Below are 5,616 nucleotides of genomic sequence, written 5' to 3' on the forward strand. Positions count from 1 at the left end.
GAGCAAAGATTTAATAAGCTACTCCTGCCGATGATTCAGCTTAAAGATACGTAACGCTACGTAAAGCTGAAAGCGCCAAAGAGCATTTCCATTGAGAAAAAAAATCTTTCTTGATGTTAAACATAGAGAGCCTGCCTTTTAGAAGTTCTCCCTCTAAACACCTTGTGCAGCCTCCCGACAGACTAACAAAAAGCGCCTTTTCACCAACTCAATTTATAATACGCCCCTCAAAACTCACAACCGAATAACAATCCATCCGTATATTTGATTTCCAAGATCCATTCAAGGCAACTTGGCTCTTCGCAAGCAAATAATTTCAGGGAAGAAACTCAGTTTAGTCAACTACTGGTGCATTCAGCACACCAATTGCTCTCGCTTGTCAGGGTGGCCGAGTGGTCTAAGGCGCCAGACTCAAGGACGTGTGTCTTTCCAGCTGGCTTGGGAGTTCTGGTCTCCCAATGGAGGCGTGGGTTCAAATCCCACTCCTGACAGCTTCTGTTTTTACCTCTCTTGAATTGTTCCAGTGCTAGCTGATCGTGAATGACTGAAATATAAAAGCAGCAGAAGAAAGCAAGCAACTCAGTGCATTTTGTGAGTATTCGCGGGCGGTGCTTTCCGAGTCTGCTACTGCTACTCCTTCGTCCTCGAAAAAAGAAAAGACAGGCATGTTTTGAGTCTCAAAATGATATTCTGGATCCACAAGAAACATGTAAATTTGATTGATTCCGCAGTATTTTGGATGTACTGTACTTATAACTTCCATCGAAGAGAGATTTCATCAGTTGCATGAAATTGAAACTTTCGACTTTTTGTCTGGTATTGAAAATATGTTTAAAAAAAACATAAACAATTTTCTAACAAACAACTCATGAATTATTGCCAGGATCTATATTTAGCGTTCGGTAGTGATAACACTGCTGATATTGATTGAGCTGAAATCTATGATGTATTGATAACCTTATCTGAAGCGAGAAGTCCTAGAAAGCCATCTATGAAGTTTTAGGATTCATACCAAGAAATGCCTTTTGTTTCCCACCCCAACTGCTGTTTTTGCATTACACATAATGTGAACATTACCAGTTTTGGTAGCTTCTGGGCACGATTTTCCTAAACTGAAACTTATTACAAAATTCTTTAAGATGAACCATGTCCAAAAATTGTAAATCAGGACTAATTTTAATATCAAATGAAATTACTACAGAAGAAAAGGTTTAACTTTAACCCAAAATGTTTGCAATTGTGATTCTGTTAAAATTCAATAAATCGTCTATCAATAGTAAGAAATTATTAAGAAAGTAAGAAATTGTTTTATTTCATAAACTATAAGACAATGAAGAGAGTTTACTTCACTTTTGTTCTTTTGACTTAAGCGTTCAGGATCCAAACCCATCTGCGGACGGTTGTGTTTCTTGAATCTCTTGAAATCATCAAAAGTCGTTGTTTTGTACTTCAGTTTTTTCTCGAGTTGTACCATGGATATTTTATGTGATCAATACTTTACATGCTCTTTTGCATTTTCCTTCACATACAGAAAAAGTTCAAGGTGTTCATGTCACTGTGCTGCACATTTACGCTGGACCACCTGTAACAGTACAGGACACACAGTGAGGAATTCGTGCAGCTTTCAGCTCAATGCCATGTCCAGAGGGAGGACTCGCTCGCTGAATGATCTCTCAGGAAATCCTGGGTGAGATTCAAAAGGTAAACCTGGCTCTCTATGAACATGAGCAAAGAGTTCTCACTCAACAGACGATTGTGATGTGAGTACAGTAATATAAAACACCTGAAGATGCCAGGGATTGAACCCCGGACCTGTGGAGCAGTAAGTGACTTGTAACACTGACATAAGAGATACTTACATAAAGTGCTTTTACTGACCATATTACAAATCACAGGAAGTAAGGTCTTAAAACATTGGGCAGTAGTGGGATTTAAACCCACGCCCCTGAGAGAGTGGAGCCTAAAATCCAGCATATTAGACCATTCAGCCACACTACCTCTGGCCCCTTCTCCTTTCCTCTCGTTGCTGAGTATAGGTGCCTTCATGCAATTGAGCCAGGTTTGAATCCCAGCCAATGCATCTCCAAATCTTTTCAAATGAATCTGTGATCTTGTAGCACATCCTCTGAAACCAACAATCAAAATTGGAAAAGTCTTCTTCAACACTGAAAAGCTCAATTAGGATGAAGCAGTAATACACTGGACAGCAGTACCGTATGTGTTCTTGATTGATTCAGACTCGTTCTCAGTGGTTCTTGCTCACCAAATAACTAAAAAGCTGAGGAAGAACGCTACGAAAAATACTAATCAAAATACAAAATAATAATCATTATTAACCAGAAACAGCAGAAAAACTGGTCACAATTGTGATTATGTCGCTTCTCTGCTTCAGCAAGGTCAATAAAGGACTCTCTGAAAGTAGTAAAGGACTCGCTCGCTGAATGATCTCTCAAGAAATCCCTGGTGAGATTCAACAGGTGGCTTCTTCAAAAGCCACGACAAGTCTGAAGACTTTCTCTGAATTTCCTGAATATAACGTTAAATTAGTTCAAATAATTTGGTAGTTAACACAACTAAATGCTTTGGAGGTATATCTAAAACAGCAGAGCAAGACTTCAGGCACTTCGAGTATGCATGAATTAATTGTGTAAACCTGGATCTATATAATCAAGAGTTCTCTTGTTCATAATATCTTTTTATATTTGTTAATTGAATATATCAAATGAGTATATCTGTTATATTTTTGAATGGGATGGGACTGTACACTGGTGGTTCCCAAGGGAAAACGGGGTTATTGAGCCATTGGACATTCAGAGATTATATGTTGTGTGGGCGAATGTAACCGTGTGCGAAAGTAAAAAAATCCTCTTAGATGATCAAAGAATAAGTTGGGTGGGTGAATGTAACTGTGCTCTAACAATCCTCTTAGATGAAGCGCTACAGATGCAGCCCGTGAAAGTGTATAAGACTTACAATTATAGTACTGCTGACACAAATGGAGCCTCTACATCAGACAGAAAAGGCAATGTGTTCGCTTAATCGTGTGAAGGATCTCCTTTTGAATCTGTCTCATTCATCAATGGAAATAGTATCCATTAGAATATGATACATGTTCACCTTCAACCCCGCAGCTGCCAGACCTGCTTGTTTTGGGACTATTTGCAATGAGTATCACATTAGTAGGTATGTGTCCTTAAAAATGTAAGGGACATTCAGTTATATACAAACGGGACAGAGACAAAGTAATAATCCTATTTTAACGTGTCCTGCATTTTAACTTATTGAACAGATAAATTGAAATGTTCTGATTCAGAGCCCCTGCAGTTCGTGCACCACAACAATGCTCCTGAGCCCCGCACTGAGCACACGATCAGCTGAGCTCTGACTTTGTTCAGCACGACTCTTTGTTGCGGTTGAGCTCAGAGCTGGAGATGATCTCCATATTCTACCACACTAACTAGTCCTAAACATAGTACATAGTAAACATAGTAAACATAGTAAAGCACACTCTGAATCGATCCGAATATTTAATTTCCAGGATCAATTTAGGCAACAACAGGCAACGTGGCGCTTCTCCAGCAAAGCATTTCTTAGTTTTGTGAACTACTGGTGCTTTAAACACACTGACCTATGAAACTAATCAGGATGGCCGAGTGGTCTAAGGTGGCAGACTCAAGGACTCCTGTCTTTCTGTTGCGTGGGTGTTCTGCTCTCTGAATAGAGGCGTGGGTTCAAATCCCATTCCTGACAGCTCTGTAATTTTTCCCGTCTTGTTGTGCTCGCTGACAACGACAGGAAGAGGAAAACGGAGAGAACGGTTTGTGGGCACATGGTGGGCAGGGAAATGCTTCATGAGCACTTACACATTATTAGCAGAAAGTCAAATAAGCTTTGATTTCTGCCTTAAGAACTGTTTGGCGTGGCTGTAATCGAGTAAAGATTTACGGCCAAGGTATGCATTCAAAGGTGAAACACCGAAATATAAATCCAGAAGATTTATTAAAACATATGGTTTTCCTTGCGGTTTCTCCTGTATTTAATTAAATGTGGCATGTGAAATCAACCTGTAGCCCTACAGAATGCAGAGTGACAGCTTCCCGTGAGGAACACACGTGTCTTCTCTCTGTTATGACCTTCATACACTCCTCTTTACATTAAGCACTCCTCTTAACTCTTAGCACAACATTAAAGTTTCACAGACAGAAGCAGTACGCCAGCACAACCGATATTAAAACACAGTACGATTTGCACTGACTGGAAAGTGATCAGCAGACGTTATGCTTGTTCCCTGCATAACGCTAAAGGTGGCAAAGCGCATTTGGGTTGAGAGGATGCAATACAGCTTTTGTTTCCTGCCTTGATGTCAAGCTGAAAGTATCTCTAAAAACTTTGCTTAGGTTCTCAAGAGACTGTCAAAACACAATTCCACTGATTGCTTTCCAATTCAGAAGAAAATGGGTCACAGAAGCATCTGGTAGCAGGAGGATTTAAACCCACGCCCCCAAAGACACTGGAGCTTTAATCCAGGCACCTTAGACCGCGTGGCCACATTACTTCCTAAACCTCTCTCTATGTCTCATTACTTGTTCGTAGAAAGCCAGGTGGCTTTCTGAAAACTCTACTGTCCAGGCAAATGTACATGCTGATCTACGGGGCTCTTTTCTACACTGAGCTGCTCATTTGAAATCCAGAAGGCAACACAGACGCGCTCCTATACCAAGAGTCAAGCCTAGACCGCCTGGGTGAAAAACCAGGAAACCTAAGCACTAAACCATACTAACAGAGTTTGAAAAGGAGCTCTGTAATATTCACAAATACTAAGACAAGGTATAAATACTCCATAGGTTTAAGATTCAGGAATATGAATTGGAGTTTACAATTGGAGTTTTTATGTTTCGTATGATTTAGCGACTTTTTTACAATGTGTAAAAAAAACAACACACCTAAATGACAAAGCCACAGAGAAAAACAAATTGTGTTTTAAGTAATTTTAAAGGCTCGAGATAACATTGCACTATAAACGCAAATGTTTGTCTTCTTTGTGGCGCTTACTTTTTGTTGCTTTAATGAATTTCATATAGTTTATTTCTGACATAAGACATAACAAGCTTGTGTATTTATGACAAAAAAGCAGGGCAACAATTTCCATCGACCTTTAACTTGAAATTGTTAAAAAGTAAGTTAAATGCACATTTAACTTAATAAATATATTTTCTCATATAATTGTGTGTTTTTTGTCTAAAACTCCTTCATGAATGGTTTAACAGACACTTTGCATAATTAAAAAAATATATATTTACGAATTATAACGTTTTATACAATAAAGTTTTATTGTGAACATGAACCCTGTTTATCGATATCACCAGTACAGTTCTGGATTTTATTCTGCCTTCCTATGCACATATGAATTTTCTTTCACACAACAGCTCGCATGTGTGGTACTGTAGCTGATTAGCACCAGGGAGAAAAAGAATGTTGTTGGGTTTTAAATGATAAACCATTTGCATGTATACAATGCGTTGTCGCAGACACTGGGACATCCTCTGTTTAAACACCTGTCGTTTTCTCTAATATTGGCTCCTGTGTTTCGATCCATTTGTGAGAGGAGAAGACACT

The 5,616-nt window shown here is 39.1% G+C and overlaps 2 non-coding genes across 2 annotated transcripts; both read left to right on the forward strand.

The window, feature by feature from the left end:
• The first annotated feature begins 378 nt into the window (after window positions 1-378).
• On the forward strand, window positions 379-491 carry trnal-caa (transfer RNA leucine (anticodon CAA)). The gene is made up of 2 exons: window positions 379-416; window positions 446-491. It is a non-coding gene; the product is annotated as a tRNA-Leu (tRNA).
• Window positions 492-3,639: 3,148 nt separating this feature from the next.
• On the forward strand, window positions 3,640-3,750 carry trnal-caa (transfer RNA leucine (anticodon CAA)). The gene is made up of 2 exons: window positions 3,640-3,677; window positions 3,705-3,750. It is a non-coding gene; the product is annotated as a tRNA-Leu (tRNA).
• The last annotated feature ends 1,866 nt before the right edge of the window (window positions 3,751-5,616 follow it).

The sequence above is a fragment of the Lepisosteus platostomus genome, chromosome 5, assembly GCF_059453375.1.
Source record: "Lepisosteus platostomus isolate fLepPlt1 chromosome 5, fLepPlt1.hap1, whole genome shotgun sequence".
NCBI lineage: Eukaryota > Metazoa > Chordata > Actinopteri > Semionotiformes > Lepisosteidae > Lepisosteus > Lepisosteus platostomus.